Here is a 14,296-nt window from a genome sequence, read left to right on the forward strand (position 1 = left end):
AGAAAAATGATGGAACAGGGAAAACAGAAAGAAGGGAAGAAAGGAAGGAAGGAAGGAAGGAAGGAAGGAAGGAAGGAAGGAAGGAAGGAAAGATAAAGAAAGAAGATTAAAAGAGTGAAAGAGAGAAAAGAAAGAAAAAAGAAAGGAAGGAAGGAAAGAAGAAAGAAAGAAAATAAAGGAAGGAAAAATAAAAATAAAGGAAGCAAGCAGTGAAGAAAAATAAAACAAAAGAAAAGAAAAGGAAAGAAACACAGAGAAGAGAACAGAATCTGCAAAGTATGTTTGCAGTGAACATGACTTCTTTTCCTGAGAAAATTCTAGAATGGCTTATTATAATGAACATCTAGAACAGGAAGCAGTCTAATCACAAAGAATCAGAATGTTATCACTACAATCAATTCCAGTGGCAACTGATCAAAGATAAAATTTTCTTTGAAAACCTTTTTAAAAACCTCCAAACCTGACCCCAATAGAAGGGGTCATATATATATATATATATATATATAAAGAGAGAGAGAGAGAGAGAGAGAGAGAGAGAGAGAGAGAGAGAGAGGAGAATCCCATCCACTACCCTTCTACATTCTTGTACTTGATGACCTAATATACTGGTCTTATTGTTCCATGAACATGGCAGCCCATCTCTCAAATGTCCCCTATGTTTATAATTTTCTCTTCTTTTTCTCTACCTCCTACTATTTTTGGCTTCTTTCAGATTGCAGCTGAAGAACTAACTTCTTCAAAAAGACTTTCCTAATCCTTTACTTTAGTACCTTCCTTCTGAGATTTTTTCCAATTAATCCTGGTTGTATCTTGTTTGTATAAAGCTGTTTTTTATGTTATCTCCCCATTAGAATGTAATCACCTTGATCAGGTACTGTTTGTCACTAGAATATGGTAGCAGTTTAAGAAATGCTAATTGATTGATTGACAATCAGGTAATGCCATGCTCAACTTTCACTTTTAACTAGGTTATTAAAATACAAGAAGTGTTTTCTGTTCCCCTTAAATGATAGTACCTTCCCCCTGCTAATCATATTCAATTAATCCCATATATATTTACCTAGCTGTTTGCATGGTGTCTTCCCATTAGATTGTGAGCACCTTGTGGCCAGAGGTTGCTTTTCTTTAGTTCCAACACATGGCACAGTGCCAAAAACATAGTAGGTGCTTAATAAATGCTTGTTGAGTAAAAACAAAAATCTACTCTAGTCAGAACACATTTGGAGTACTATGATCAGTTTTTGGTGCCAAGTTTAGGAAGGATCTTGATAAACTGAAGATCACACTGAGGAGTATAACTGGAATAGTAAAGAACTCTGATGAGAATTAGAAGAAGGAACTTGGGATTCTTGACCTTGATCAATATCTTCAAATATTTGAAGTACTGCCATGTATAACTTATATGGTTTGGTCACATTAGGCAGAACCAGGAGCTTATATAGAAGCAAATTTAAACTTGATGACTGGAGAATAAAAATTCTGTAACAGAGCTTTCCAAAAATGGAAAAAATGTCCTTTGGAAGTGAGTTTTTTCCTTCTCATTGAAAGTATATAGGTAAAAGTTGGTTAAGTACTTACAGGACACCTTATAATAAGGTTTTGGGGACAAACTATTGGTCAGCTTGGAAAGAATCATCATTGAAATAGTCTTTGATTCTAAAAATCCCATAATGATTTTTTGATTCATGAAAAAAAAAGAATGGAATGCCCTCTGATGCAGTGCCTATACCCCAAAAAGATCAAAGAAAAGGATAAAATTATAGAAGCCTTTTTGCAATGACAAAAAAACGGCAAAAAACTAACAAGCTAGCCAACAATTAATGAATATCTAAACAAATTATGATATATGAATATAATAGAATACCATTATGGGTAAAATAATGAAAGGAAAGATTTCCTAGAAATCTAAAAATATTGTATGAATTGATGCAGAGTTAAATGAGTGGAACACAGAGAACAGTTTGTATAATCACAACAACATTGTAATAATATCTTTGAGATAATTAAGAACACTTATCAATGCAAGTTAATAGTCATATTTCAGAGTACTGAAGATGACATATGCTACTCACCTCTAAAAAGAGAAGGGACAGACTCAAAGTTGAGAATAAAAAATGTATTTTTAGACACTACCAGTGTGGGGATTTATTTTACTTGGTTATATGTATTTGTTACACAGGAAGTTTAGTTCTTTTTTTTTTTTTAACCTCCAAAAGGAGCATGAAAGTGTGAGTAAGGGAGAGAACATAATACTTGCTTATAGAAAACAATAGAATAAAATTTTTAAATGTAATTAAAAAACATTTAAGGAGGAATAGAACAATAGAGGTGAGAAAATTCATGTTTTATTAGTAAAGAAGAGACTAGGTTACTTATTCAAAGGTAAGAGGATTGGGTAGTTGGTACCTTTAAAATATAGGTCTTGAAGAGGCATTGTGGGGAATTTTATTGAAAATCAATACAAGGCAATGAAAAGTATTGCTAGATAGCAAGGAAATTTTGAATCTTCTTTCCATCCTGAGCTTCTAATTTTAGATTTGCTTTAGTTTTTTTTTTTTTTTTTTTGAGGCAATTGGGGTTAATTGACTTGCCCAGGGTCACACAGCTAGACAGTGTCTGAGACCAGATTTGAACTCAGGTCCTCCTGACTTCAGGGCTGGTACTCTATCCACTGCGCCACCTCACCTAGCTGCCCCTGTTTTAGTTTTTCAATGTTCTTTTTGACTCCATATGATTCCAGGTCCTTCTTGAAAGACTCTATTCTGCTCATCAGCCACTTAGGGATTATCCTTATCATATGCCATCCTTTCTTTCCTCCCCTGCTTACATGGAAATCTATTTATTCTTCATATTGATTTTTCAAGCCCCAAATCTGTTACTTTAACTTAAAAGGAAAATATTGGACTAGGTAACTTCTGAGATCTCTTCCATATCTAATATTATGATCACTAGGGCCCCTTTTCCCCCCTCACTTAATGCCATTCCTTTAACAATGACTTTTTGGAGACTTCTCACTTATTTAATTTGAAAATTTATCAAATGATATGAATTTGCGATGATAATACATTGTCATATAGATAGTCTGAGATGTGAAGGCAGGTTGTGAATATACATCTGATTATGAATTAATATCTAGTTGATAGGATTGAAACATCACACAGAGTTCAATGAAGCTTGTTTGTGTTATTCCAAATTATTATATGGATGAGACAATTATTTACAGTTTATTCTAGCTAGTACCAGTGCAAAAAGGGAGGGAGGTTGTGGAATTTCCTTCCCTAGAAATCTTTTCAAAACAGGATGCTGAACTTTTTTCCAGGGATAATCTGACTCTGCATACTCAGTTTTAGCTGGATAACCCAAATCTATGTTGGCCTGAATTACCTGCATGACTTCAGCCAAAATTAATTTGTGCAGCTTGCATAATGCAAAATTGACTGTTAAAATTGAAGAGGAAACTACAACTGCCAGTACTCTTCAACTCACTGAAGGAAGACTCACATAAAGAACTGCATAAATTTGTTTTGGAGTTGTAGTCCTGCTTAGAAATATAGAGTTATACTGAGTAATTTCGAGAAACACTTCCCTATCCATACGTTTTATAGTAAGTGCAAGTCACCTCTGATATCATTGTTGCTTCTGGGACCTCATCTTTATAACTAGTAACTCTAATGAGACCTGAATTGACTTTACAGTATAACTGAATATAAGTAAACCCTAGTCTCTTCTTGCCTTGAGCTTAGTGAATTTGTGGGAAGTCTGCCAAAACTTCCTGGCTAAGTATTCAGGTTTCATAAAACTTCCCAGACCATTTTTTCCCTCCCAGAAATGGCCATTTTCTTAGAATTTAAATAGTCTCCTGGGTTTTTTAGTTGAGAATAATTTCTGATGACATAAGAACTTTCTTTTATGCTGGATAAAGAAAAATTGTTTAATTAAAGAAAAGGGTGGGGAATATATGCCACAGGTAGCTTTTCTTTATGGCTGTCCAGGGATAGTAACAAGTGGATGTAATAAGGCATAGTGTATAGACAAGGCAATAAGCAAAAGGCAAATCAATCATTGAACCAATATATAATAGGTTCAGTGTTTTACTTATGAACAAGCAATGGGACTAGTATCTTTTGTGCTAGGGAGGAAAGAATTGTTTGTGGGAGTTCTGTATTAATTCTTTGATTTATTAAAATAAATGTTTACTGACCACCAGGTTTTAGAGAGATTAAAAGATGATTAAGTAATAATAGAGTATCAAATTTAAAAGGACCCAGGGGCTATACTATCTCCAACAAAGAGTCAGTCTCAGAAAAAAACAGGCTAAGATGTTGAATAACCTATTGAAGAACACGTATAGAAGTATTAAGAAGAGATATTGGAACTCAAGTCTACTGACTCTACACCATCACTCTTTTCTACTGCATAAGTCTCCTTCTCAAAATGAAATCTTCATCTATATAGAAAAGGTATACTCCCTTTCTTACATGATTTGTTGTTGTTGTTCAGTTGTTTCCAACTCTTTGTATTGCTACTTGAGATTTTCTTGACACAAATACTAGAGCAATTTGCCATTTTTTGCCTCTAGCTCATTTTATAGATGAGAAAACTAAGGCTAAAAGGATTAAATGACTTGCCTAGAATCACACAGCTAATAAGGGGCAAAGACTGAATTTAAACTCAATTCTTCTTGGTTCCAGGTCCAATATCCTATCCACTGTACCATCTTGCTGTCTAGCCTACGTGGTAATGAAGATAATAATTGAATGTCTTCCATAAATCTCTTCTCCAACTAAGCATGTCTGGCAAGACATACTTTCTTCATACTGTCCTTCTGTGTCATAGTTTTATGTCCTGCATCATCCTAGTTTCCTGCCTCTCGTTGTTATTTAAACTTGTCACTGTCTTTCTTAAAAGGTGATCTTCAGAACTTAATGCAGAATATCATCCCACAATCACAGGCTGTTGGAGTTCATCAGTCTCCTGAGGGAACTGAGACTCTGCCCCACACTTATCTATTTCTGCTCCCAATTCTTCTTGTATTGACTCTTGTAAAACCTTCTACATTTTTTGAAAATGAAGGACAAACCTCCTTTCCTTTCTCATATATATTTTCATATAATGTAGGAATCTTCCTACAGAGTTCTCACTATAGTATCCCTCTGCTTAGAAACTTTCAATATCACTTTATAGTGCATAGAAAAAAAATCAGGTACTTACATTTCTCCACATTCTGGTGCCACATCTTCTGTCCTTATTTCTACTTATTCTCCATCATAGGATCATAGATCTGGAGCTAAAGGCGATCTCAGAGGGCTTTCCAATCCTCTCATTTCGCAGATGAGTAAATTGAGACCCAGAGAGGTTAAATGATTTGCCCAACACCACATATTTTAGATCATAAATATCTAAAATAAGATTTGAAAACTCTGTCTTCACAATATTTGTTTTCCATTTTACTACATTTCCTGTCAATGTACTCTACTTTTTTGGGGGGGTGTATAGCTTGTTCAAGGGAGGACTAACTTCTCTGATATGAGGGCTTGTCAAGACCTTTTGGGGGTTGCTCATCCACCTTTGGTGCCCCCCCCATGACCCATGGCTTCCTATGGCTTCAAGAAGTTGTAACATGTGCAGTAATCAGTTGTTCCCTCGTTTTTCAGTGGTGTCTGACTCTTCATGATCCCGTTTTCTTGGCATTTCCTTCTCTAGCTCATTCTGTACAAAAGGCAAAAAGGATTAAGTGACACACCTAGGATAACATAACTAGTAAGTGTCTGAGGCTGGATTTCAACTCATGAAAATAAGTCTTCCTGGTGCAACAGTCATGCCCTGGTAAAATTGTCTTGCCAGATAGGCTAAACCAAGTTGAAAGTATAGGCTTCAAACCCATCAGTAAATTAGGAAGATTAGATAGTGCAAACATGTGAAGACCTACTAAGATTGGAATAGCAAAACCATTTTTTTCCAAAGGCCATGAAGACAGATGAAGAAGGCAATCAAAGAACCCAAAGTCATTAGTTGTATCCTAGGCCACTGCTAGTCTTTCTGACTTTTGTCTTCATAGAAACCTTCAATAACTCTGGAAGTGGTGGGGCCTGATGACATGGTACTCTTTTTCAGTTAATACAGTTCATATGCAAATCATTTGTCTTTTTTGAAAATGAAGGACAAACAACAACTCTGTATTCTATCCAAGTGTATACTTCTCAGTCCTGAAACCCACTGTATTATCATTTTTCACCTCAATATATTCACACAAAAACCTAGAATTCCTTCTCTACTCATTTCTGCCTTTCAGAATGCTTCTTTGCTTAATTTTAACTTATATAACACCTCATTATGATGCCTTCCTGAGATCCTGGAGCTGATAGTGCTAGTTCCTTTCATATGAAGTTTTTCCTTATTTCCCTCAGCTACTAGGGTGCTCACCCAAAAACAAAACAAAAAACAAAGAATACAATCATGTGGTAAAGTGTAAAAGGTGCTAAAACTGAACTTGCTGGACTGAAATCCCAGCTTTATCTATATAATTTTGGTAAGTTACAAGGTTTTTCAAAGTAACTACAAAATTTTGTTTTGAAGAGGGGGATACTCAGTGAAGATCGTTAACATATAGTCTACAGGGGAATTCATAACCATTTAACATTCTAGTCCAAATTGAAATACCAAGGATAGTTCCATAGGGATATAGTTAATTCAATGGTATATAAACCAATCAGAAGTAACTTTTATATAATAAAAATAGAATCAAACAATTTTAGAAATATAAGGTACACAATTTTTCTTGTAGAGAGAATTGAACAATTCTCTTGTTTGCAGTATGTCATGATTGACCTCAGTCACATACTTCCCTAGTAGAGGGAGAGAAAGAAAAGGAAGAGATTAAGGATGGAATGGGACCAGGTCTAGATTTCCCTGATCAATACCAGAGAAAGGAAGAATGGGAATAAGTTGCCTGAAAGGGAAGGCCATTAATAAATGTTTATCTGGAACTATGTTCAAAATGCTATCAAACTGTGTATACGCTTTGATCCAAAAGTGTCTCTACTGGGTTTATATCCTAAAGAGATCATTAAAAAGAGAAAGGGACCCACATGTGCAAAAATGTTTGTAGCATCCCTTTTTGTAGTGGCAAGAAACTGGAAATTGAGTGGATAACCATCAGTTGGAGAGTGGCTGAATAAGTTATGATATATGAATGTTATAGAATATTATTGTTCTATAAGAAATGATCAGCAGGATGATTTCGGAGAGGCCGAGAGAAACTTATATGAACTGATGCTAAGTGAAGTGAGTAGAAACAGGAGAACATTGTACACAGCAAAAATAAGATTTTACAATGATCAATTCTGATAAATGTGGCTCTTTTTAATAGTGAGGTGATTCAGACCAGTTCTAATGATCTTGTGTTGAAGAGAAACATTTGCACCCAGAGAGAAGACTGTGGGGACTGAGTGTGGATCACAACATAGCATTTTCACCATTTTTGTTGATGTTTTCTTGCATTTTGACTTCTTTCTCATCTGTTTTCCCTTTTTGATATGATTTTTCTTGAGCAGCATGATAATTTTGGAATATAGAAGAATTATGTATGTTTAACATATATTGGGTTACTTGCCATCTAGAGAAGGGGATGGTGGAAGGGAGGGAAAAATTTGGAATGCAAAGTTTTAAAATGGTGAATGTCGAAAATTATCTATGTACTTCAGGGGCCAAGATAGCAGAGAAAAGTCAGAAAGGTGCTCGAGTTCTCCCAGTTTCCCTTAAAAACCACATGAAAGCAAGTCTCTAAACACAATCTGATGGAATGAAACCACTCTCCTGCTCAAGATAGACTGGACAAACTTCAAGAAATATAAGTCTCATTGGTGTGAAAAGGGTGTTCATCCCGACTCAGATACACTCTGGGAAAGCCAGTGAGAGGGTCTTAATCACAGCAAATCAGCAAATATACCCTTGGTCTTGGCTCAGTATAGGAGCAAATAAGTGGGGCAGCTTCCAGTCCCAGTACAGAAGAGAAACTTTGTGAAACAGGCTGTTTCCTGAACAGAGCAGGCAAAGCTACCTCCTACAAATACAAGGAGCCTCTGTGCTTAAAGCCAAGGCTCAGAGTTGCACAAGAGGGTTGGGACAGTGCCAACTTTATCCCAGAAGCAGAGTTCCACCTTAAAAGTAAAAAAGAGGAAATGCCAAAAGAAAAGGAAAGAAAATGAACAAGAAACAGAAAAAAACCTTGACTATAGAAAACTACTATGGTGACAAGGCAGACCAAAACACAAATTCAGACAAGGACAGAACGTCCACAGAGGAAATCTTGAAGAGTGAGATAAATTGGTCTCAAGCCTAAGGAAGCATCTTGGAAGTGCTCATAAAAGACTTTAAAAGGCAAATAAAAGAGGTAGAAGTAAAATGAGAAAGGAAATGAGAGGGGTGCATGAGAGAGTCAATAGCTTGGAAAGAGAAGAAAAAAAATTGAAGAAAACAATTCAAACGATAAAATTAATCAAATGAAAAAATACACAAAAGCTAACTGAAGAAAATCACACACTAAAAATTAGAACAGGGCAAATGAAAGCTTATGACTCTGTGAGATAGCAAAAATCAGTCAAACAAACTAAAAAGAGTAAAAAAAAAAAAAATCAGAAGAAAATGTAAAATACCTCATTGGTAAAAACAGCCAATAGATCCAGAAGAGATAATGTAAAATTTACTGGCCTATCTGACAGTCATGACAAAAAAAAAAGAGCTGGGATAGTATTTTATAAGCAATCCTTAAAGAAAACTGTCCCAATATTCTGGAAACAGAGGGGAAATACTGATTGAAATAATTCATCAGTCATCTTTAGAAAGAGATCCCACAAGTAAAACCTCAAGGAACATTGATGCAAACTCCAAATCTAAGATCTCAAAGAAAAAAATACTGTAAGCTGCCAGAGAATAACAATTCACATATCAAGGAGCAACAGTCAGTATTACTTAGGATCTGACAGTTTTTGAAATGAAGGATCAAGGCCTAGAAGGCAAAGAATCTGGGTTTGAAACCAGGAATTAACTACCCAGTAAGGTCCAGCATCATCTTTCAGGAGAAGAGATAGAGTTTCCATGAAGTAAGAGACTTTCAATAATTTTTATTGAAAAAAAAACCAGAACTAAACAAAAATTTAATCTACAAATACAGGACTCAAGAGAATTATAGAAAGGTAACCAGGGGGAAATATTTATTAATTAAGGGTTAAACTGTTTGCATTACAAGATGGGAAAAATAATATCTGTTAACTCTTGAGAACTGCATCTGTTATTGGGATAGTTAGAGTAGGCATACATGGGCAGAGGGTGTAGTTGTAAATATACTGTGATGTGATGACATCAAACAAAAAATCATTAAGGGGTGGGAAAACATCAGTACTTGAAAAAACGAGGAAAAGGGGAGGTCTAATGGGACAATTAATTTACATGAAGATGTACAAAAGTCCTATTTAAACCCAGGAAAAGAAGGGAGGGGGATGAGATTTGTCTGAAGCTTGATCTCATCCATTTTAGTTCTAAGAGGAAATAACTTAGTCATTCAATTGGGGACAGAAATTTATGTAAACCTATAAAGAAGTACGAAAAGAAGACAAAAATAAAAGGGAGTACAGGACACAAGGGAGGGTAAAAACACTAAGGGATAAGGAAAGAGAAGAGAGGAAGGGGTGATAGAAGATAAGTAGTAGGTGGAGTGGATTAAAAACACTACTAAGAAATGGGGGGAAGGGTGATAGGTGATAAGGTAGTGGGAGGTTGGGTAAAAAACACAAGACTAAGGACAGGGTAGAAGGAGAGAATGAAAATATATTCAGGGGAGAAAATAGGATGGAGGGAAATACAGAGTTAGTAACTGTGAACCTAGAAAACCTAGATATGCTAGATCACTGGGGAAAATTGAATAGGGACAGAAAGGAATATATCTTTTTCTTGACAGTGCATGGCACCTACACAAAAATTAATCATGAATAAAAAATTTTATTCAACAAAATGCTAAGGAAAGATAGACTAAAAACCAATTTGAAATTAAATAACAATTCTAAAGAATGAATGGGTCAAAACAACAAATCATAGAAACAATCCATAATTTCATTCAAAGAGAATGACAGTAATGAGACAACATATCAAAGCTTATAGGATGTAGCCAAAGCAGTTCTTAGGGGAAATTTTATATCTCTAAATAGCTACATGAATAAAATAGAGAAGGAAAAGATCAATGAATTAGGCATGCAAATAAAAAAGCTAGAAAAAAATCAGAAACCTCCAATTAAATACCAAATTAGAAATTCTGAACTTAAAGAAGTGATTAATAAAAAAGAAACCAAGAAAACTATTGAACTAATAAATAAAACTAAGTTGGTTTTATGAAAAAAAAAAACCAAATAGATAAACCTTTGGTTAGTTTGATCAGAAAAAAGGGAAGAAAAAAATCACCAGGGTCAAACATGAAAAGGGCGACTTTACCAACAAAGAAAAAGAAATTAAAGCAATAATTAGGACCTATTTTCCCAATTGTATGGTAACAAGTCTGACAATCTAATTGAAATGTATGAATATTTCCAAAAATTTAAATTGTCCAGATTAACAAAAGAGGAAATAAATTACTTAAATATTGCCATTTTAGAAAAAAAGGAATTGAACAAGCCATTAATGAATTTATTTAAAAAAGTCTCCAGAGCCACATGGATTCACAAGTGAATTCTACCAAACATTTAAAGAACAATTAATTCCAATAGTATGTAAATTATTTTGAAGAATAGGTAAAGAAGGAGTACTGCCAAATTCTTTCTATGACACAAAAATGGCTCTGATACCTAAACCAGGAAGAGCCAAAACAGAGAAAGAAAATTACAGACCAATCTCCCTAATGAATATTGATGCAAATTTAAAAAAAAAATTTAAGAAAGAGATTACAGCAGTTTATCAGGAAGATAATACACTATGAGCAAGGGGATTTATACCAGGAATGCAAGTGTGGTTAAGTATCAGGAAAACTATTACCATAATTGACCATATCAATTATAAAACCAAGAGAAATCATATGATAATCTCAATAGATGCAGAAAAAGCTTTTGATAAAATGTGGCACCCATTACTACTAAAAAGACTAGAAAATATAGGAATAAAAGGAGCTTTCCTTAAAGTAATAAACAGTATCTATCTTAAATCTACAATAAGCATTATTGTAATGGAGAGAAAGTAGATGGCATTCCCAATAAGATCATGGTTCAAACAAATGTGCCCATTTTCCTCACTATTATTCAACATTGTACTAGAAATGTTGACTTTATTAATAAGAAAAGAAAATGAAATTAAAAAGGAATTGCAATAGGCAATGAGGAAATAAAACTATCACTCTTTGCAGATGATATGATGATATACTTAGAGAATCTAAAAACCTACTGGAAATAATTCAAAGCTTTAATAAAGTTGCAGAATACAAAATAAGCTCGCACAAATCATCAGTGTTTCTATATATTACTGACAAAGCCCATCAGTAAGAGATAGAAAAAAATTCCTCTTAAAATTATTGTAGACAAAATAAAATACTTGGGGGTCTAATTGCCAAGACAAATTCAAGAACTATATGAACACAATTACAAAAAACTTCTGGTACAAATGAAGTCAGATTTAAACAACGGGAAAAATATCTATTGTTCATAGTTAGGCTGATAATAAAATAAAAATGACAATTCTGCCTAAATTGGTCTACTTTTCCAATGCCATATCAAACTGCTAAAACATTAATTTTATAGAACTTGAAAAAATAATAACAAAATTCATCTGGGAAAAACAAAAGGTCAAGAATATCAAGGGAATTAATGAAAACAAAAATCCCAAAGAATGGAGGCCTAATACTACTAACCCTAAAACTATATTATAAAGCAGCAGTCATCAAAACCATTTTGTACTAGCTAAAAAATAGAGTGGTAGATCAGTGGAATATATTAAATACGCGTGACACAATAATCAAAATCTATAGTAATCTAGTATTTCATAACTTATCCACCCTCCCCCAAACTCCAGCCTCTGTTATAAGAACTCACTATTGACAAAAATTGCTGGGAAAACTGGAAAATAATGTTAGAAACTCAGCAGAGACCTACATCTCACACCCCATACCAATATAAGGTAAAAATGGATATATGATTTGGGTATAAAGGATGATAACCATAAGCAAATTAGGAGATCAAGGGATAATTTATCTACCAGATGTTTGGAGAAGGGAAGAATTTATGATGAAAGAAGAACCAGAGAACATTATGAAAGGTAAAATGGACAATTTTGATTTCAATAAGTTTTTTGCATAAACAAAATCAATAGAAGCAAGATTAAAACGGAAGTACAACCTGGGAAAAAATATTTACATCCAGTATTTCTGAAAAAGTCTTGTTTCTAAAATATATAAAGAACTATTTCAAATTTATAAGAATACAAGTCATTCCCCAATTAATAAATGGTCAAAGGATATGAATAGACAATTTTCAGAAGGCAAAATTAAAGCCATTTATAGTTATATGAAAAAATGCTCTAAATCACTATTAATTAGAGAAATGCAAATTAAAACAACTCTGAGATTGGCTAAGATGACAGAAAACTTAATGATAAATGTTGGAGGGTGTGTGAAAAAACTGGGGCACTGTTGTTGGTAGAATTGTGAAAATGATCCAGCCATTCTGGAGAGCAATCTAGAATTATGCCAACGGGCTATCAAACTGTGCATACCCTTTGATCCAGCAGTATCATTACTCAGTCTGTATCCCAAAGAAATCATAAAGGAGGGAAAAGGATCCACATGTTTAAAAATGTTTGTAGCTCTTTTTGTAGTAGCAAAGAACTGAAAAATTAATAGATGCCCATCAATTGCAGAATGCCTGAACAAGTTATTGTATATGAAGGTAATGGAATATTATTTTTCTATAAAAATGATGAACAAGCTAATTTTAAAAAGGGCTGGAAAGATTTACATGAACTGATGCTGAGTGAAACAAGCAGAATCAGGAATACATTGTATATAATAACAACAAAAATGTATGATTATCAAATATGAAAGACTTGGTTCTTCTCAGTGATTCAGTGGTGAAAGGTAATCCCAAAAGACTTTAAATAGAAAATGCCTTCTGCCTCCAGAAAAAGAACTAAGGAGACTGAATGTATATTAATACATGCTATATTTACTTCTTTACTCTTTTTTTATCTCTCTCATGGTTTTTCCCTTTTGCTCTGATTTTTCTCTCCCAATATGATTCATAAAGCAATGTCTGTTAATAAATAAAAAAGAAAATTATCTATGCATATATTTTGAAAATAAAATGTTTTAATAAAATAACTAAATAAAAATAAATATTTATCTGAATCAAATTGCTTTTTAGTTCGAAGGATCAAATAAGTACTTAATATGTACCAGGCACTGTACTAAGTACATTGGAATACAAATAAAGGTAAAGAACCTGTCACCATTTTCCAAAAGCTCCCCTTATAACATATTAAACAACATGCAAACCACATGCAACATATGCACTATATATATATATATCACTCTGGCTCCCTGTTTCACTGACAGAGGAGGAGATATCTATTTACATTGAAAACTCTGCATGCTTTGTTTTAATCTGAAAGGAGGGGAAATTAATATCCATTAAGTTCAGTATTTTGCCTTCTTCACTCTAATTCACCTGAATCTTTGGGGACTACTTTCCTTGACTGAGTGTCCATGTTCATTTGAAAGTAGAATACTATCCCCTAAGTCCTATTCTGTATTTCCATTATCTGGCATGGGGATGGTGGAAAGTCTGAATAATTTCCTATCATTTTATAAGCAATTATTTTAACGGATCAGTTTTTTTTATATAGTAAATATCACTAGCTATATCCCATCTTTCCTTGTAAAATATTTTTAACAAAGTCTTATAATTCAAGGAAATAGCTAAAATATTTTAGGATATGGAATCCTAGATTTAGAGTTGGAGGCCATTTTATTTAAGCCACCCCAATTTACAGATAAGCAAACTGAGGCCTCAGGAGGCTAAGTGACTACCAATTTAAACTAGCAATTATCATCATAATATGAGAACGAAATAATCTCTTGTACATCCTTCAAAACCAATCATCCCTCTTCATTTATTCCATTTATGTGAGGTTTTTTACTCAGCCACAAATTTCAGTCATTTCTGAAGAGAAATTCAAAGCTCTAAGTAAAACTCCTTTTTAATTTAAAATAAACATATAATCCAGAAACATTTGTGATTCTTAGGGTATATTGGAGAAGGTGAAGGGA

Source organism: Antechinus flavipes, chromosome 1 (assembly GCF_016432865.1).
Source record: "Antechinus flavipes isolate AdamAnt ecotype Samford, QLD, Australia chromosome 1, AdamAnt_v2, whole genome shotgun sequence".
Classification (NCBI taxonomy): Eukaryota; Metazoa; Chordata; class Mammalia; order Dasyuromorphia; family Dasyuridae; genus Antechinus; species Antechinus flavipes.